Here is a 22,485-nt window from a genome sequence, read left to right on the forward strand (position 1 = left end):
AGTTTAAACAGTAATTAATTATAAGTTTAAACAGTAAAATTAATAAAAATATTAATTTAATATACTTTGAGGGGAAATATTCAATTATATTTATTGCTGGAATAAGGAAAAGATATTGACCTGCGATTAAGTTGTTAAGAGACAAAGATTATTTTATTGGACAAAAGTGATACTTAATGTTTCCGCTTTCATTAACTAGAAAGGATTTTTTTTTTTTTGGCTTTTTAGTGCCGCACCCACAGCCTATGGATGTTCCAAGGCTAAGGGTTGAATCAGAGTTACAGCTGCCAGCCTACACCACAGCCACAGCAACACCAGATCCGAGCCACATCTGAGGCCTACACCACAGCTCAAGGCAATGCTGGGTCCTTAACCCACTGAGCGAGACCAGGGATCAAATCCACAACCTCATGTCCTAATCGAATTCGTTTCTGCTGCACCACAGTGGGAAGTTCTTTCTTTTCATTTTTTAAGACTTTTTTAAATTGCATTTTTATATTAGAAGAAAGGACAATGATTAGAAAGAGAGAAAATCTTGGTAAGATATTTATCTAGGATGATACTAGAAAAATGTGTGGCTATACTTTAGATCTATCTTTGCTAACAAAGAGTTTTTTTTTAAGATTTATTGGAAGCTCGCATCTCTGTTATACCAAGAGTTTCTATCCCACTAGCATAACACAAAGTTATTAATAACTATGTTTTAAGATATAATTATTTTATTTATAATTATGACAAAAAAGACAATTCTGAATTGTAAGGAAGGCAAATGAGTCACAGATTTAACTGGTTTTCAAAGATGCCTGGAATTGTGGAAAGACTCAAAAAGTGTTGAACAAGTAAATGAATTCAAGGTAATCTCATTCTACTGAATTTCACTTCCCGTGTGAAAAACATACCAGAGTAAATAAATATATTCTTGGTCATTGAAATAATTGGTTGGAAAAAAAATCTGCTATGAGTTTTTTATTATATAAAAATATTTCTAACAAGTTCGTGAAACAAAATTGTGTCTCCTTAAGAAATACCATGGTTGGAGTTCCCGTCGTGGCTCAGTGGTTAACAAATCCGACTAGGAACCATGAGGTTGCGGCTTTGGCCTGGCTCAGTGGGTTAAGGATCTGGCCCTGGTGTAGGTCGCAGATGCGGCTAGGATCCTGCGTTGCTATGGCTGTGGTGTAGGCTGGTGGCTACAGCTCTGATTAGACCCCTAGCCTGGGAACCTCCATATGCCGCAGGAGCGGCCCAAGAAATGGCAAAAAGACGGAAAAAAAAAAAAAGAAAGAAATACCATGGTTGAATATAATGTTAGATAAGACTTTCTGTGAAAAAAGTATAGTTTCATTACTAAAAAAACTCCAGTAAACACATAAATTTATTTATGTCTCAAACACTTCCTACTAGATTAATACAGGCAAGTCAATTAAAAAAAATCTTGATTTTTTTTTTGTATTCAGAGTAAGTAAATTATAATCCACAATAGTCTTCAATATGTTGAATTTAACATATGTTGCACAGGATTTGTAACTGAAAAAATTAGACAACTCCATAAAGGCAAGGGATATTTTTCAGTGTTGTATGTATAGCATCAAACCTGGGGCAATAGTTACTCAATAATTACCTGTTAAACTGAAATGTGGGAAAAAAAGAACCCTGAATTTGTCACCAACATTAATCAGGCAACTTCTAGTGTAGTTGCTAACTTTAAATTACATTCTGACCAAATCTAAATAAGAATGAAAGTTATCTTTCTTCTATAAACACTCTATAAATCATCTTTACTGGTTTTACATTTCACTAAATTAGAGGTCATTTCTGCTTTGTTCAAAACTGTATCCTCATTGCCTAGAATTATGCAAGACACATGCTAGATACACAATAAATGTTTGCTTCATGAAAGAAAATATCTTGGGTATAGAAAAATATATTTTGAGTAAAGCAATAAATATATAATATCGAGTATAGGGAAATTTTTAAATATATATCATTTTGAAGTCAGAGATTTTATAAGCTGAAAGAGAAATAGCTTTTACTATATAAAATGCTGATAATTGATAATGTGAAAAATTACTTCAGGTAGTATGTTTAATATTTATAAGGTACATTTAGACATTTTCATTGGTAACCTTAAACTTATTTTGGATAGCAAATTCAGTTATTATTTATCAAATGAATAATGACAATTTTTGCGCTATCTCAGACAGACAAAAATACCCCTAAACCTATGCAAATTATCTACAATATGCTACACAAAATTCTAAATGCATTTTTTTTATATTGAACCATAAATCTACTCATATTGTTCCTTAATTTATTTTCTTAGAAAGATGTAAAGTGTTAATATGACATTTTAAAGAGGCCATGAAGTAGTGGGGTCTTAGCATTCCAATTCACAAAGATTATCCATTTTGACCATGTCTCCCCCTGATTCCCATTTGCATAAGTCTAATGAAGAAGGAAATATTTGCATTATTTAAAGAAGTTCTTTTGTACTCATTTCTTTTCAAATGCTAGCTATCACAGTGAATTTGGGGGATGAGTGACCATTAAGAGAATCCTTGACATTTTGCAAATATATTCTCTCAAAAGAAAATGTGATAAAATACTGAATCATGGCTTTTTTTTCCCCCTGCCCTGTATGAAATAGCTTAATTGTGATGTAGCATCTGTGCTGAAAATGCAGATTAATATGAATTTCTTACTAGTTTTAAGAAGTTGACAAAATTGCTTTGACCCCCACCCAGCACAATTCATAAATAAGATTGAACGTCCTTTTCTACAAAACAAAGATTATAATTTTAAATGCAGTTAGCCATATTCCACTTTATACAACTGGTATCAACAGCAGATATTTTACTTCTACTCACAAAGCTATGCAGAATAATATAAGATCTAATAAGCGAGAATGAAATATTTAAAACCTCAATCCCTGATTGTATATCTAAATGTCTTGTTTTGCATGGGTGCATTTACAGGTCAACCTTAGAATTAAAATGATAATAAAAATAAAGATTAGAAATATTGCACTTGTCTAATTACAGTGGGAATGTCTGAATAATGCATATATCACACTTATATTGCCTATCCAAGCCAAAGGTCATAATTAAGAAGTCAAAATCCAAAGTGGCAAAAGCCCATTTTCAAGATGAAGCCACAGGAAGCAGTTACGGGATTTTCTCAGACATAAAGGCAATGTATCTTTCTCACTGTCATCACCTTAAGCCACAAAAGTCTGTTGGCAGATAATAATAAAAAAGTAATATAGCTCACGTCATCCACCTGTGATACTTAATACATCATCTCTGGAATGGACTTGGTCCAGAGACTCCTGTATCTTTCCCAAACCCAGACCTTTCAGCTGGAAGCACAATGAACTGCTGCTACCCCACTGGGTCAGCCCTAAAGGTTCATTATTAATAAGCTGAGATTCTAAAGGCTAATGAGAACCGGGTGCTTGAGGAGACAATGGCTCATTCATCATCAATCAAGCTTTGAAGTTTTTATACAGATGATTTAAGGAGAGTTGAAGTGTGCAAAATTGAAATGTCACATTTGTATTGGGAGTGGGGAGAGGGTGATAATGTAAATGAGTGATGTAACCTTCTGTATTTCAGCTCGATGATTAGAGTCAAAAGCTCATGGATGCAGATTACCAAATATCAGGGAAGTAACAGTGGGCAGTATTTTCAATAGAGCAAAGAAATTTCAAGATGGAATTGTTAGATTCATTGACTGAAAGTCAGCTTAAGATAGAAACTAACAGCAAAAATATCTGAATTTCAATTGAATGGGACTCGGTAATTCCATGATATTCCAAAGTATTAACATATACTTCAGGATGTGACACAATTCTCAGATTTCAATACGTTTTAGCTTGAATCGTAGCTCCTCTGAGAAGTCCTCTCTGACCACTTAGTTTTTAGAGGTGAAGTGCATCTAAATTTTATGACACTGAGTATCTTAATTACTCATCTAACAGAGCAAAAGCCAACTTTTCTTTATTCTTCTCTGTCCTTGTCTCCCTTACCATAATATAGGTCTCTGTGAGGATAAGAATCATGACATAGATGTTTCTGTTGCTCTGGTGCCAAAGAACGTGTCAGGCACATAGTAGAAATTCAAATGTTTTTGATGATTATAAGAATACTGGCATTTTTAGAGCATTATAAACGTTTGTAAAAAGGTGTTAGTTGCTTAATTAATAATATAATGTTAGTGATATCTTTTTTATACATTAAATGATGTTTACCTTATAAACTACATAATAATGAATAAAATTTGCATGATCTTAATATATTGATTCTTCCTATTAGGGAAGTAGTAATTCACTTAAATATTCATATCTGGAAAAAAAATTATCTTGTAACTGGCTTTAAGTTATAAATACAGTATTTCCTTCTCAAATAGCTCACTAACCTCATCTTATCATTCTATGTGTGTGTCAACAAGTTCAATATTTTTCCTCTAACAATTTCTACCAAGCTTATACTTCCCCTGTAGTTCCTCATTGCCACTGAAATCAAAGCAGCATGCCGTAAAAGTCAACCAAACTCAAAACTTGAGATTTATAATGAATTCTTCCACTGCCACATTTAATCAGTCATGATACCCTAAATAAAATCATCATAATGTGTATTTTAATTTATCCCATTCTTTTTGTATTTCCTGCTACTCCTTAATTTAGGTTCTATTATCTCATATTAGATTCAACTTTTTACTTCTAATCCATCCTCCCTATGAATCTATCTTTCATATTGAAGACATATTGTATAAAACAGGTAGATAGATATACTGTAGATAGATAAATAGATAGATGATGGAGATTTCTTTGTTGGGGCTTTGAATGTAAAGGCAATAATATCAAATATAGTTGCATAGTTAACTGTGTAAAACAAAAGTTCAAAATCTAGTTTTTCACTTGCTAGATGTGTAATCAAGTGTACATTTATGAGACTCAGTTTATTCAACTCTATAATGGGGGTATTGTGCTTAGTCTCTGTCACATAGTTCATTATATTTTGCTTTACTAATTACTCAAATGGTTGTTTAATGATTGTTCTGAACAAGAGTCATCCTTTTTCTATGTGTTCATATTAATTTGGCACTACTTAGTGTTAGATTATAAAGTATTTTTCTTTCATATAATAGACTGGTTTGGTGATTCAAAGCTATTACAGAAAATCCATGGTCGTCAAAGGCCCGGACTCCATTTCATCTTACTGTTTCACAATCTTCAATACATAAGGAGTTTCCACCTGCTAACATCTGTGCAAAAATTATGCATGATGAAAAATAGAGGATGAGTACATGTTGTTTCTTTTTCTTTCTTTCTTCTTCTTCTTCTTCTTTTTTTTTTTTTTTGGTCTTTTTTTGTCTGCATGTTGTTTCTTGATGAAAGTCCCTGCAAACAGCCACAAGACAATGATACTTCTGTATTATTGGTCAGAATTCGGTCATGGAACCACAGCTTGTCACAAAAGGTAGGGAATCGTAGTCTTTGCACTGAGTGGTCACATGACTAGCTAAACTTTACATACTATTTAAAGTTAGACAGTGGTAATGGAACTGGAGACAACAAGCAGTCTCTCATACTGCATCAAAACTTATAAAACATAAATCTTGTGAACTGAACAGATCTAAGGATTTTTCCAATTTTTTACTGAAACACAAAATACACACATAGATGCGCATATATCCTATGCAATGTATTATTATAAACTGAGCAAACTTATGCACCTGACACCCAGCTCAAAAAAGAACCTTCCAGCACCACGGAGGCCTTCCTCTTGCTTTCACTCCCTATTAGAAACTTTATCCTGACTGTGAGCAAGATTACTTTCACATATTTTTTGCATTTTATACAAAAAGGAATAATAGTGTACCCATTCTTCTTGTCTCCCTTTGCCTCAACATTATGTTTATAAAATTCACTCACATTTTTTCATTTTCATGGCTGTATGGTATTGCAGGTTTTGTTTGTCTATTCTATGCTAATAGGCATTTGGGTATTTTCCACATTTGGGCTATTACAAATAGCTCTGAAATGAACATCCTAGAATATGCCTTTTAGTGACCATATGCACACATTTAGGTTACAGACACACACAGAAGAGAAACTGCCGAGCTATGCTGACAGTTTTCTGAAGTAATTTTGTCAATTTATAATCCCATCAGTAGGTTTGAACTTTGTCAACCCTGTTTTGTTTTTTTTCTTCTATTTCTTTTTAGTCATTCTGATTAGTGTTAAGTGGTATCATTTTAATTTGTACCTCCCCAGTGATCAACAAAGTTGAGCCCCTTGCATATTATATTTGAAGTGTAATTTTTAAAGGCAATTTAATTTTTATTTCCATTTACTTGAAAAAGGATCTTCCAATGTGTGAAACATTTACAAAGGGTGGTGCTAAATCTGATCTATTTGAGATTATTAGCAAACAACTCCGTAATTAATGTACCAGATGTTACCCTTCTAACTTCTAAATTTTTTGAGGGCACTCTGACCTAATGCTTTGAAAAACTGACACTTAAAAATGTTAGAAAATGTACTAAAACTACATCAATAATTATAAGAAAAAAAGCAAAATATAACTTCTAGAACTTGGATAAAAATAATTCACATTGAGTGACTATCTCTCTGGTAAGAGATGATCACAATCAAAGGTATATAAAGAGAAAGAATGAAAAATGCACTTTTTATTAAAACAGAACACTCTTACATAAATGTCAAATAGTCTTAGTCCTCTGTCCACCAGAAAGCTTTCATTACAGAAAACAATCCTCTTAAATAACTGCTCTAAGTTTCCAGAAAATGTAATTGCTTCAGTAGAACAAATCAGTTGAGTTCAATGTTTTCATTATCATAAGGAGGAAAGTCATATTAGTGCCCAGAAATGATTTGTCCCCTTTATTTACAGGCTTTAATACCATAAGCCTGGGATATGCTGCAAGGTCACTTTCGAATATCTCACCTATGATATTAGTTTGTATAGTTCTAATAACTCTTCTTACAGTGTGTGATTTCTTCACTATTATAGAGTATTTCAAAAAAGTATAATTTTTCTTGATGACAGTAATAATAATATTGCTCTGTGTGTTTGTTTGCTGGCAAGCTAAGACTTGCAAATGAAAAAGAGAAAGAAGAATGATTTAATCTTGTAAAATGATTATAATACAATTTCAAGCATCAAGATTTTTAAGAGGCTATATAAGACTAATAAAAATAAGAAATACATGGTTTAGAGGCCTGGATGTCTCTGGTAACATGTCTATAATGCTAAAGTAATGTCAAAAATAATAAAGACAACATTTTACAAAATAAATTGAAGTCATAAAATAAGGGTGTAAAGGAGTTGATTCTAGAAGATCTACTTTAAATATTTCTTTTAAGCGGAGTTTTAACACCAAGACAATTAGAAAAGAATGACTGATTAGGACTAGTCATCATTTTGTAAAGCACAAGTTTCAAAACCTGAAATATTAGATCATGGCAAAAAAGAGAGAAAAGACTTTGGAATTAGATTGGTTTGTATAAAGTTTTAAATTAGTATGCCTTAAACACAGGAAAATACACAAATATGTAAGCTCTGTACTTTTTACATGTACACATACATAGTGTTTGTGCACCTGTCTCCATGAAGCCACCACCCAAAGACACCAAATATTTCTATCACACCAGAAATTCCTCCTTGCTCCTTCCTATCAAGTGCTCTCCAATCCATTATCCTATCACCATAGATTAGTTTTTCCAGTATATACATTTATATAAATGGAATAACAAGCATCTATTCTTGTCTCTTGCCTATGTTACTCAAAATAATATTTTTGAGATTTACTTATCCTATTGCCTAGGTTAGTAATTTGTTCATTTTTATTGTATACTATTCCTTTATATGAATATGCCACTTTTTTGTAGATTATATTTTAAGCTTATCTTTGCTATTTGTATGGGTTTGATTTCAGGCAGGTAAATTTCTATCCTCTTAAGGGGATAAGGGGACTAAGAAAGTTAAGTATTAAGATAGGAATAATACTTAATTTGTTGGGTTACAATGAGTGTAACAATTAACATATATAAAGCACATGGGACATATTAGGTTCTCATAAAATGGTAGCTACTTCAAAATATATTTTTAATACCATTCAGAAGCCTCATTTGTTCAAAGTGTTTAAAAATATATGCTCACTGAATAAAATATGACATTTTTTGGAGGAAAGAAGAACAGATAAAAACTTGATTCTTTTGAGAATCATAAAAATTTTCATAAGTTAAGTTTAGTGCATGCATAATAATTTTGGAGATGGACATATTATGCTAAATATTATTAAATGTATTTCAAAGTTGGCTAATAAAAAATTATCTGCACTTCATAAGATAAACTGTTCCTAAGGCTACAGTCTCAAATTCTGTGACTATTTCTGCCACAATGAGTAATTCTAGATACCCAGTGGAGTTAATTAACCCTTTGAATTATTTCTTTCACCTCTGTAATTACATTCTGTGACAGTATTTAGAGCTGTGAGATTTCCCTCCATTCAGTTCAGGTTGGAACCTAGTTCGCAGGCCACAAAGTCCCTGGTGGCAATTCTCAGGTGGTCTTTACTTGAGCTTCCACTTCCAAGCTGCTTCATAGAAATTAGAGTAAATTCCAAAGGACAGGGACAAGTAAGCTGAGTTCTCCTCTTCCATTTCAAGGGTCTGGCATTTCTACTACAGCTGGATGTATTTATGAGGAAACACAGAGTATTATTAAACATTAAACATGTTCGTACAGCTCAGGGTTGTCAGGGAGATGGGATTGCTCCAAACATGTCTTTAAAGTTTTTTTTAATTAATAAAATGGTATTAAAAAGTTGTGTCATAAGCATTACTATAAGATGTAGTTTATATAAAGTTCTTTACTCTTAAATGAAGATAAGATATAATCAAATACTATATTTTCTCAGAGATTTTAAAAGTTAAAGATATATAGCTAAAATATTTGAAGACAAAAAATTACAATATCTTCAGAAACTACTTACATAATTTTCTTTTGTCTTTTACTATTTTGTATTTTGAGGGCTGCACCCATGGCATATGGAGGTTCCCAGGCCAGGGGTCGAATAGGACCTGTAGCCGCTGGCCTGTGCCAGAGCCACAACAACCTGAGATCCAAGCTGTATCTGAGACCTACACCACAGCTCACCCGAATGCCGGATCCTTAACCCACTGAGCGAGGCCAGGGATTGAACATGCAACCTCGTGGTTACTAGTCAGGTTTGTTAACCACTGAGCCATGACGGGAACTCCAAGAAACTGCTTACATAATTTTTAATGAATTCTTATATCCTATGGCTCCTAGCAATACTGCTCTCATTTTCCTATGGTGATATTTGATGTCCTAACAGAACAAGCTCCACTATGCAAAGATATAGCTCTGTAACCTGTATGGTCATGTCTTCTAAATTCAGATATACATTTATCTTAGAATGTTTCCATTTTTTTCAGTGTAAATAAGTATGATTTAAAAATTATTTGGGGTGCCTGGCTGATCTTTGAGACTGGATATGAAGAAATGACCCACGTGCTAAGATGTCTAACAATGTCAGATGGTTCAGTCAAATCAAGAAGCCAACATTCGAGAAGAGAAAACTATGAGAATGTAAACATCTGCACAGGCTACAGGGTCAGACTGGGAAACCATGACTTTATCATTGATCACCTGTGAAATTTCAGTCACATCAGTTATCCTCCCCAAGTTTCAATTCCCTTAGCTATAAAATGGGGATATGGATATTAACAATAACTCCCTCAGAGGGAAACTGTAAGGAGAAAATAAGTTAATACATGTAAACACTCACCACAGTGTCTGTTATTTGGCAAATGTTCAATTGACGTACTATTGTTATAATAATCTATTATTATTATTATTAGGAAGGTAAGTTCTTGGTTAGCTGATTTCTACTATCCTGCTTGATCATTAGCTCTGCTCCCTTTCATAAATATAATTTTGAGAGCGCCCAAAAACTGGGGCAAGGTAATTAGACCAAGTTAGAATATGTGAGTTTGTGTTTACTCATTATTAACTATTATTATCAACTTATATGAGTTTGAGATAGCCTTTTAGGAGTATATTATTAATTCTGGAAATTCATAAAATTATTTGAGATGCTAAATTCAGAATTTTCTTTTTCTAAGTGGATTCCTATACCCCAAAGGCATAATAAAGATACACATGGAATGATAAAGCAAGGTGCCAGATGCTTCACACACAGAGAGGGAACAAACTAGGCTCCAAAGCCCACTGTTAACCACCTGACTCTAATACCTCTTGGTAATGCTGCCACTGTTTGAATATATTTATAATCCAATATTTCTCTTAATTCTTACAGAAAAGTGACTATTTCTAGTCTCATTTTGCAGATAAAAAAATACTGAAGTTTAGAGACGTAAGCAACTTATAAGTGTTCTAGAGAACTATGATTCCAACTCAGTCTAACTGCTGAGCTGGAGTCCTGATTTTACCCTTTTTTATTACATATTAAGATGATTTTAATTTATTTTTTTCATTTATAATGATTTTTATTTTCCTTTGTATTCCGTACATCCCCCATAAGAGGAAGGAATGACTGAGAATTTTAACGAAAAAAAAATTAAGCAGAGATGAAGCAAAACTCTAGCTTATATAATCTACTCCTAAGTATAATTAAGAAGTCACAGTAATTTCACTGAAGTCTTTTTGAAAATACTTTATTGAGTTGAAAGGTAAAATTATGCTTTTAAGGTATCTTTTCTGCATGAAAAACTGTGATTAAAAAAAAATATCTTGGCTCCGTTAGATGTCTGGACTTCATCCCAGCCATTGGAAGTGCATCCCTTTTGCCTCCATTGAAAGTAGTAGACACACAAGAAAAGGAAGCATAATAAAACTTCAAGAATTCAGCCTGCTTAGGGAAAACCCCTTTAATTTAGTAAAAACACTGAAGTGTAGAAAAGAAAGAAAGGTGATTTTATTATTTTCAAGGACTGCAGGAACTCTATCTGTTCTTAGTCCTTGGAAGCTCTGTAGTAACGAATAGGCTAAAGTGATTTTTAATGACCTCATTTAAAAATCATAGCCAGAGTAGAATCTGCCTTTCTGTGCTTTGAAACCGCATTTCTAAAATATGAAAATGGGTAGTTTAAAAGTATAGGGCATTTGATTCTCCTAACCAAATCTGTATTTTCCTTATAATATCTTTTCTTATTAATTGCTGTTGAGCAATTAATACAAAGAGAGAAAAAGGCCAAGCAATCAAATCAGCAAAATTAAATCAATGAAAGTTTAACATTAAGTTTAAATTCTAAGCATTTTAAAGACAAATGAGGTAAAGCTCATATGATGAAAGGAAAAGGAATTCAAAATTAAAATTCATGGTAAAATGTGGACTCATCACAGTATCTTTGCAGGTAAACTTATTCAATTGAATGTACACTGCTCAATATTGTAAGATGACTGAAATATTTTATTGAGACATACATTTTTCAAACTGTCCTCCTTCCTTTGATATAATTAAATACATTTACCTTTAGATATGTCTAACAGATAACTTTCTAAAAAATATTGGAAATGAAGGGAGGTGGTTTTACATTGGGATATTTTGATAATTTTATTTCCATTAATTTCTTATAAAGGTACTGAGAAAACAGGTAAGAATATGATATACATATATTAATTTTTATTTTACCTATAACAAAAGGGTAAGTTTAATTTTAAAGATTTCATTATATTTCAAATACAAAGCACTTAACTATTTTTTTTCACATATAAAGTTGAATTACATAGAAAACTAACCTCCTGTGATAATCTCTATTTAAAGCCTCTAGCCTGAGATACAGAGGAAAAAGACAAAAGAAGAAAGAAGACTAGCTAGACCAGTATAAAAATCTGGAATATGGAGTTCCTGCTTGGTGGACAGTTAAAATAAGGCATTGTCTCTGTGGAGGTGTAGGTTCAGCCCCCGGCCAGCACAGTGGATTAAGGACCCAGCATCACTGCATCTGTAGCATAGGTTATAGCTGCAGCTTGGATTCAATCCCTGGCCTGGGAATTTCCATATACTGCAGGTGTGGCCAAAAGAAAAAAGGAAAAAATCTGGAATACAAGTGGAATGTTAGCAGGACTACTGCTATTGCTTTCAGTTCTACTTTAGCCCCTACTACATACATATCTTTCCTTATAATTAAGCAACAACACACAAAAAATATTCACTCAAACACTATAATATTTTGAGAACTGTTCTTAACAATTTTCTAAGTAGCCCTGGTTCTCTATACTCATTTTACTTTAGAACTCAGAACAATTAGAAAGCAACATCTGGTAAGTATTGTTCCAAACTAGGTGCTAAACATTACAAAAGTGTGTTTGTGCTGACATCAGAAAAAAGAATAATACATTTATACCTTAAAATACATGTTTGTAATAATAAATATTTTAAAATGTGGTTAACTTTGTAATAATTTAATATTTTCTTTTCTCTGAAGCTTCAAGAGTTATAATCTAAATTGCAACTGAAGGAAGCTTAAACTAGCTGATGTGCACCTAGCTATTTCTGTGCTTCAAAGCCTACAGAACCATCTGCTTGTTGGCAGGTGTAATTAATTAGCTAAGTGGAAAAGACATTCCCTTTTAGAGTGAATAGGAGGAGAGGAGGGAGAAGTCTATGAAAACCCAATCCTAGGCAGACCTATCGGCTGGGTGCCTCTGGGCAAATTTCCGATGCTGAAAACTCATTGAATTTAATGGTTCTTAATTTCACAAGATTTCTAATTACAGCTAGGATAATAAGATGTGATCCAAAAGTTGAAAAAAAAAAGTTGGCACATCATCAAGGAAAATCCTTCTACACAATGCAGACATGCCGAAGTGTATAAGTTCATTTATTTATACATTTTATCTATTTATTCACTCAACTTTGCTAATAAGCAGTTTTGAATCTATTTGGCTGACAGGTGGTAAATGCATATTTATAACGGGAAAATGCATCAAGTTAATTTTTTTTAACTGAAACAACATTTCTTTTCAGAATAGTCAAAGAGAAGTCAATCCAAAGTAATGCATCATTATTCATTTAATAGATTTTAAAAGGACCACATTCCAAAAAAAGGAACAGGAAAAACTATTATAAAAGCCAACATCATAAACTTACTATAAATGTATCTAAATAGCTTATATATTTAAGTTATTGTTAAAGAGTCTAAATGATAATGAATTCCACAATGCCTTCCTCTTTTAAATGCTCTAAGTTGGCAAGAAAAAAAATTAAACTCAAATATCTCCCTGGGCTTGGGCTTCAATGGGTAAGGTGAGGAAAACTTGAAATAGAAGTGGGTGGGACTGTGGCAAAAGAGGATGCTCTCTCAACTACACCCAGCTCCAAGCATGTCATATCACCAAGAGAAAATGCGAGCTGAGGGTTGCCAAGGCTGTTTTTTCACAGGGGTCAGAAATCCAGAATTTATTGGTAAACATCCCAATTTTTAAACCTTCTCTATACAATCCAAGCTCATCTCTGGTCCAGCTATGTTCTTTGACTAGCAGTTTGCTACATCTGGTTTATTAAATAACTCAATCTGGGAGTTCCTCATTAATTATCCAGCCTTTACACCAATAACCATATTGGGATTCTATCTCCTTGATCAAGTCTTATCAGCTCCTCTACCTAGGGATAGAAAAATGGAAAGGGAAGATGAGGGAGTTCTATAATTTATGAGAAAGCAAAGAAGGTATGAAAGGCCCTAAGGTTCCATGAAGAATAGAGTTGAGAGGGCAATGAATTCTATACCTCCTATTCATTCATATTGTGAGCGCCATTTACTGTGATGGAGGTGGGATAAGCCACTGTTACAGAAAGAGGTTTGGAATATGTGCTGCTAAAATATCACCACAGTACATCACATTCTGACCACTGAAGTCACATGTGAATTTTATGTAGGTGAAGGCATGCCACCTGGAAGATGAAATCCAGCAACTGGCTGGCATATTAGCCTGGTCATGTTTACAAGATTAACTTAATAGCACAAAGAAAACCAAAGACTAAGGGATACTGGAAAGTTAAAATGTGATTTAGATGAAGAGGACAAAAGTGGAAAAAAAAAAAGTTGCAGTCAGGAACTCCCAGACCTTGGTCCTAAATTGATCAGTCAGGTGGGAATATATACCTGATTTTTGGAGAGTAGAGGCAGAAAAGGACAAATAAAATTTTTAATCTGTACATTTCACAATTCTTTATGGGCTTTTGTTTTAAAAAGTATTGGTTTCTGTGCATATAAAGAATATCTTCTTCAGAAAGAAATGAATTAAGTGACTCTCAGATCCCACAAGCACAAAAATCAGCAAGCCGAAACAATTCCAAGGAAACCATGCCATTAGTCAGACTTTCAAAAAAAAAAAAAAAAAGAAAAAAGAAATCCCAGGAACTGACCTTGGACAACTAGGATGCTTTTAGCCAGGGGTAGAGTCAGGTGGAATTTTAGCTGCCTATTGTTTTTTCTTTTGTTCTAGAAAAATGCCAAGTAAAGCAAGATTATTTCTGGGAATCAAATTGTGAACCAAAATTATTGATCTCTTCTCTATACTTAGGGCACAAGAATCTTAAGAGACTTTGCCTCTCTCACTCACTCCATATCTTAGGTTTTTTAGTGCTGTGGTATCTCTATCTTATCCATTTTGGAGAAATGTGGTTATAGTGAGTCCTTCTGCATCTTCATCCCTAATAGTGAGTGTTCTTTCTACCTCTGAGCAGAAGTTAGAGCCATTTCAACAGGATTCTACTCGGCCTCTATCTGCCATAGCTTGGAAGTTGGTCTGTGATCCTTAAACCCATGTTTGTTTGTTTGTTTGTTTGACTCTATGAAGAAAAGTTGAGGAAGAACAAAGATTTGTCTAATGAAATACCTAAAGGCAATAATAGTTTCTGGAAGGAGTTTATTAAAAAAATATAAAGAGTATTCAATATCAAAGGAAGAAAATACATATAAGACTAGACAAATAGAGAAAAGAGAGCAGTGTTTATTTAAAACACTTTACTAACACAGACTACTTATGCTGATTTGTTCTAGGTCTTTCAATAGATGGGTGGCTCCTTCTCCAACTATATCATCTCTTGGGTAGATAACTGTATTCTTTTCTACCTCATTCTCTTGCCTCTAACCAATTAGTTTACCATAGTCTCTTAGTATAATCATTTCAAAATCAAAATATAATCCTTATAATATTAAAGAGCAATATTTTTAAAATGATGGAACTGATATCAAATAAACATAATTCAGAAAGTAGGAGATATATAGGTATATGTATATATGTGTGTGTGTATATATATATATATATATATATATATATATATATATATATGTGTGTGTGTGTATTTAGTATCCTCAGATGATTTAGAGAAAATGTGTAAAAAAAATGAACAGAGTCCTATAAGAAGAGACAAAAAAGGAAGAAACAAATGTTCCTGAAAATGACAAATATAATTTCCAATAAAAATGGAATAGAAGTATTGGAATATAAAATTGAAGAACTCATCCAGAGAATAAACAGAGAAATAAAAATGAGAGAAAAAACTAGTTAAATAAAAGATGGGTTCAAATCAACATTAGGGTTATAGAAAGTGAGCAAAGAACACACAGGAGAATAAAATATCAAAGATATAAAAGGCAAAATAATATCAGACTTCTCAACATGGACACTCTAGTTAAAAGGTATACTTCAAATACTATATGAAATTATTTTTAATTTAGCACTCTAAGCCCCCAAACCACCAACCCAAACCATCAATAAATTATCCATCAATAAATTATGAGGAAGATATTTGTAGATACTCAAAGACCTAGTAAATTTATCCTTTATAATTTTTGTAAGGAATATATATGAAGATAGCCTTCAAGAAAACAAGGGCGCACAGGAAAGTAGTGGAAAATATGTGATACAGGACCTAGCTCAGGAAGTCTATAAAGAGAAATGCCAGGATGCCGCTGACTTAGAGAAACTAATACAGATTGGTGAAATAAAATCAAAAGTTCAATAATAGTCTCCAGAAAGAAAGGTGACTGGTGGAATATATGATGTTGTAGAGTTTGCCAGTCCCTTGGCAGCATTGCCATGGAGATGGGCTGGCAGAGCTAGAGTAGGCTGCTGTGCGCTGAGCAGACCCTACTTCTCCGCTAGGTCTGCCATGGTCCTCGTGTGGTGGAGGGGCGGGTAACTGCGTGAGCCCAGGATTTTTCCAGAGACCTAGTACGGCCCATTCCTCCCTGTGACAAAAGATCATTGCGGAGTTCCCATCCTGGCGCAGTGGTTAATGAATCTGACTAGGAACCATGAGGTTGCAGGTTTGATCCCTGGCCTTGCTCAGTGGGTTAAGGATTCGGTGTTGCTGTGAGCTGTGGTGTAGGTTGCAGACGCGGCTCCGATCCCGCGTTGCTGTGGCTCTGGCGTAGGCCGGTGGCTATGGCTCCAATTAGACTTGGGAATTACCATATGCCATGGAAGCAGACCTAGAAAAGGCAAAAAGACAAAAAATAAATAAATAAATAAATAAATTAAAAAAAAAAAATTGCTATGGAAACTGGGGCATCGCACTGGCAGGGATTGTGGCTCCTGAGCTGTGACCTCTCTTCTCTCACCCAGAGGTTCTCGCCCAAGGTTGCTTTCTGAACCCACCACGAGAGAGAGGCCCTGTGTTAAACACTTTATCTCATTTAATCCTCAGAAGATCTTCCTAAGTTTTCCATGGACACAGCCTAGCAAGGATATGCAGCCTCTATGTGTCCCTGGCCCCTGACCCACCAGCCTGATGACAGCATCCCCGTGTGCCTTCCTGGTTCAGTTCCCGCAGCCTCAGGCAGCGGCCTCTCACAAATCACCAGCAGCAGTCCTTATATCAGCAACCAGGTGGCCGCCACCAACAAGCTCATGCTCTCTAGCTACCGCATCACCAGTCATCAACGTCTCAGTAGAGGTGGTGAACACCATATATGAGGACATCCACTATATGCAGGTGCCTGTGGCTGACACATCTATCTCGCATCTCTGTGACTTCTTTGACCCCAACGTAGACCACATCCACAGTGTGAAGCTAAAGCAGGGCCTCACCCTATTACACTGTGCTGCCGGCGTGAGCCACTCACTGCCCTCGGTCTTGCCTACCTCATGAAGTACCACGCCATGTCCCTGCTGGATGCCCACATGTGGACCAAGTCATGTCGGCCCATCATCCCGGCCAACAATGGCTTTTGGGAGCAGTTCATCCACTATGAGTTCCAGCTGTTTGGCAAGAACACCGTGCACATGGTCAGCTCCCCTATGGGAGTGATCCTTGACATCTAGGAGAAGGAGGTCCCTCTCATGATTCCACTGTGAGCCATCCTGCTAGCCCCTGACCTGAGGTCAGAGGTACAGGTCTGTCATTCATCCCACATTGACATCTGTACTTGGACATGCCACTTTCATTGATATAGAAAAAACAGATGTTGCCTTTTAAAGGGTGAGACAAAAGGAAGGGTGCTGCAGCTTTTGACCTTGTAATAGTTAAAGATTCAACTTACTAACTGTAATACGGTATAGATAAGTTTCCTACCCTGTGAATGACAGATCACAGCTGTTGACCAGAGGGGAGGGCAAGCCAGGTGGTGCCCAGGGAGATGGACCAGCACCCAGTACTTAGGGCAAGCCTGGATTCCTGCAGCCCTCCCCCAAATGACTAACCCAGGAATGAGTCTGCCACAATCCCACCTCATTCTTTCAAACTCATGCCAGCCTTAAGCATCATGGTACCTACTGTGCTTCTCACAGTAAGTGCCAGCCTACTGGATAAGTAGCCTTCAGGTGGTGCTCTGGGAGCTGCAGGGGCCCCAGGCCAACCCTGCTTCCACCTTCAACCACAGAGGCTCAACTCTGATTTTCTATGTTGGACTTATGCATGAGATGGTTTTCAAAGGAAGCATTCCATTGCAAAAAAAATTTTAAAAAATATTTCTTTTTGATGTTCATAGATAGCAACTAGCCTTTGGTGAAAGTTGGCATTAGTCCCCATCTCGGGGCATTTGTGGAGAGTGGGCCTGACATGGAGCCTCAGGTTCAGAAGGCTGGAACTGCGGACCAGAACCTAGCCTTGTCATCTCCTGCTCATGTGATCTGGGGCCACTTGGAGCCTCGGTTTCCTCATTCAAGAAATGACAGTGCTTTTCCCACAGGGTTGTGAAGACAATTCCTCAGCAGAGTGCCTGGCACATGGTAGGTGCTCAGTGTAACCGGCTACTCTAATCATAAATGATGCTCTGGCCCTACTGGTCTAGGTCACCAAGTCATCCTCACAATGGCATTTCCCCCATCTGTGCAGAGCTCTTTATTGCTTACAAAGTGCTCTTCCAAAAAGCTATGCTATGTGGGAAAGAAGTGGTTTAAGCCCTTTCAGACCTAGCCTCGGAGGAGGCCTAGACCTTGACACCTTTTCAGAGTTCCCATTGTGTTCAATCAACCTGCCACCTGGGAATCCACAAGGAGCACTATTCAGTTTCCCCCAAAGGGCCTTGTTTATATTGCTGATCATTAGAGCCAACACCCTGGTCAGACTAACCTCTGGTGTCCAATGGGGCATGTGCCAAAGGGGTAAATGAGTGGGCCCTAGGAATAGGTCCTGAAATCCAGGATTGTTCAACACCCACCCACAACCCCCCACACACTCTCCTGAAGCCTGAAGCTCTGGGTCAGGATCAGCTATCCTAGCCCAGAGATTTTTCAGAGAAACAATATATAGGACAGACAAAAGCACAACTGCTGTAGAGGCTAAATTCTCCTTCTCTTCAAACCTGCCCCAGTCCTGCTTCCACAAAGGACCTTCTCAGGGGAATAATTTTCAGGTTGGGGGAGAAGGGAAATCATTGCTCTAGGCTGATCTCATTTTATAGATGGATAAACAGACCCACAAACACCAGGGCTGGTGTGGCAGAGCCCCCAAAAGCAGAAGAATCCCATCTGGAGAAAACCCAGATGGAAAAGTTCTTTGAAAGCCTTTTTAAAGAGATTTATTTGGATATATTGTGCTCCAATTTTTAAAAATTTTTAATTAACATACCATAAAATTAATTTTCTCCTATGTAAAGTTCTATGTGTTTTAACACATTTGTGTAACTACCTACACAATCCGGACACAGAGCCGTCTCATCACCTTCCAAATTTCCCTATGCTGCACCTTTGCAGCCACACCTTCGCCCCACTCATCTCTGGCAAACACGCATCTGTTCTCCATCCCTATAGATTTACCTTTTCCAGAGTGTTACACACTTAGAATCATAGAAGATGTAACCTCTAGGGACTGGCTTCTTTCTGTGTAATGTCTCTGAGATTCACACATGCGGCTTTGTTTGGCTAAGTGGTATTCCATTGTATGGACATGCTACAGTTTGTCTAACATTCACCCACTGAAGGATATTTGGGTTATTTCCAGCTTGGGGCAATTTTGAATAAAACTGCTATAAATAACTTAAAAAAAGTTTCTCAATCATTTTTGGAGTATAATAAAAAATAAATAGTGCAATATAATGGAAACCAAGTAGGAACAAGAGGAAAAACAAACAAGCAAAAAATATATATACAAGAAAATGAAATATAATTACAATATATTTCTAACCCTGCCACAAATAATCTTTAGAAAATTATAATATTTTCAGCAAAGAAATATAGTATCTTTACAGTTAAAAAACAAAATTGTTAAGTTTGCTAGCATATTCAGGTTAACAGATAACATCTAAAACTGACATAATAAGAAATAATCATATTCAAGATGTATTTAAACATACGTTGATAAGCATCAGAAGAAATGGTTTCATGAGCTAGAGTAGGCAAAGCAGGAGGTTGTTAATTTTAATTATGTGACTGCATTATTTTGTAGATGAACAGAGAAAAAACAAGCTGAAACAATTCAATAATGACTATATATATTGGAGATCCCCAAGTCCAGGGTAATATGCTATCAGGATCCTAGTGGTGGGAGGCTCTTTTGTGTTTCTTTGAAGCCTCTGAAATACTGAATTTTGAAAGATAAAAATGTGTATATATAAAGAAAGAAACCCAACAGAGATAAGTCCAAGGCATATTCTGCATTTACACCATTGTCTGTTACAGGAAATTTTAATGTTTTTTCTATTTCATATATTTCCTTTCTTCAAAGGAATTCTGTGTGGGTTTCCCTATTTTATCCTATTAAACTCTGCATGCTGCGAATGTTTTTAATATCATCAATTTTTTTTTTCTGAGACACTTTCTCTTTGACTCTATATTACTATCCATATAGCAAAACTGTGAAATTTGAGGCACCTGGAAGTTAATTGATTATATAACAGTGATAACTTTATAAATGAACTATATGTCAATAAAATAAATTAAATAAAAAGAAAAGTGGTGAACTATGTCTCAATCCTTCAAGAAAATGTGCCACTTGAGTCTATTTTTTGTAAATCTGACAGATTTAATAATACTAATGTTGTAACTACTCTCAAAATTAGTAAATCAATAAGTAAAAGAATCTTAAATTAATAATTCTCTTTTAATTAGAGAATCTGCCAAAAATAATAAACTATGACTTGTGAGAATATTATCTATGAATGCAAAATATTGGGGATGTGCAAAATATTTAATGGATTTATTAATAAACTTTGATGCATATATATACATATACTTATATATATATAATGCTAAGAATTATGCAGCTATTATAAACATAGAACATAAAACTATTTTAAAATAGTTTTAAAATATGTGAATAATTTCATCAATAAAAAAATATGGAAATCTAAATAGAGTTTAAAATCAATTTGCTTAAAGTACACCTTAGGCAAATATATTCATAATGCACACATGTAAGACTTGAACAAGATACACTGCTTATCATCTGGATGACATTACTACTTGGGGTTTCACTTTACTCATCAGAAAAAAATGTATAATACTACTTTGTAGTCTTATATAAGGATAAATAAGATAATGGATATAAATACATCATAATAACTGCTAAACAGTAAGGGGTCTGTGTATAAAATTACTGTAGGCATAATAATGTATAGCTTATAATTACATCATATATAATATATAGAGAGTACTGAGGTGAAGACATTAAAATTAAGTCTTCAAAATTATAGGTAATTACACAGAAAATAAGTAGAATAATATTAGGCTATTAACATGAAAGCCTTAAAACAGGTAGAAACTCACTTATCTGGTGAGTCACAGGCTTTCAGTTGGATGTTTATAAAATGTGACCTAGCAAATAAATAAATCCATCTGAAAATTTCTGAATAATGTTCCAGAATTATTGTGAGTGTCCAAGAACAGTGACAGGCAGTAGTTTCAAAAGCCTATGCACACACATAGTCATTAAGCCACATGTCTTATATAAATTACATATTCACACACAAAAATATAAAAAATATGACTGAACTTACATCAATTACTATGACCATACAACTGTTATTCAGATCAGTTGATATGTTTGTCCCAGAGTGCTTATAAATAGTGCCTTTTTTACCCTCATAATAAACTGTATTTTTGATCACATCATTTTAAAAAGTATAAGATATTTGCTATATGAATTAACTTTACAAATGGTAAAGTTAAGGAAAGTTTTGTCCGGATATATGCCCAAGAGTGGGATTACTGGGTCTTATGGTAATTCCATGTGTAGTTTTCAGAAGTACCTTCATACTGATCTCCATAGTGTTTATACCAGCATACATTCCTACCAACAGTGCAGGAGGGTTCCCTTTTTCCCACACTGCCTCCAGCATTTGTTATTTGTGGACTTATTAATGATGGCCATTCTGGCTGGTGTGAGGTGGTATCTCATGGTAGTTTTGATTTGCATTTCTCTAATAATCAGGGGTGTTGATCATTTTTCATGTGCTTGTTGGCCATCTGTACATCTTCCTTGGAAAAATGTCAATTCAGGTCTTTTGCCCATTTTTTAGTTGGGTTGTTAGCTTTTTTGCTGTTGAGTTGTATAAATTGTTTGCATATTCTAGAGATTAAGCACTTATCAGTTGCATCATTTGAAAGTATTTTCTGCCATTCTGTAAATTGTCTTTTTGTTTTCTTTTTGGTTTCCTTTGCTGTGCAAAAGCTTGTCAGTTTGATTAGGTCCCATTGGTTTATTTTTTGCTTTTATTTCTGTTGCTTTGGGAGACTGACCCGAGAAAATATTTGTCAGGCTGATGTCAGAGAATGCTTTGCCTATGTTCTCTTCTAGGAGTTTGATGGTGTCTTGTCTTATATTTAAGTCTTTCAGCTATTTTGAGTTTATTTTTGTGCATGGTGTAAGGGTGTGTTCTAGTTTCATTGATTTGCATGCAGCTGTCCAGGTTTCCCAGCAATACCTGCTGAAAAGACTGTCTTTTTCCCATTTTATGTTCTTGACCCCTTTGTCAAAGATTAATTGACCATAGGTGTCAGGGTTTACTTCTGGGTTCTCTATTCT

General features: G+C 35.0%; 1 protein-coding gene and 1 pseudogene across 1 annotated transcript in view; one reads left to right on the forward strand and one right to left on the reverse strand.

Annotated features, from left to right (window-relative positions):
• ERBB4 (erb-b2 receptor tyrosine kinase 4) overlaps positions 1–22,485 on the reverse strand; it is a 1,133,324-nt gene that overhangs the window by 377,008 nt on the left and 733,831 nt on the right. The gene's annotated exons all lie outside the window — the stretch shown is intronic.
• On the forward strand, positions 16,813–17,378 carry LOC125123509 (dual specificity protein phosphatase 18-like; annotated as a pseudogene).

This window comes from Phacochoerus africanus, chromosome 3, assembly GCF_016906955.1.
Source record: "Phacochoerus africanus isolate WHEZ1 chromosome 3, ROS_Pafr_v1, whole genome shotgun sequence".
Classification (NCBI taxonomy): domain Eukaryota; kingdom Metazoa; phylum Chordata; class Mammalia; order Artiodactyla; family Suidae; genus Phacochoerus; species Phacochoerus africanus.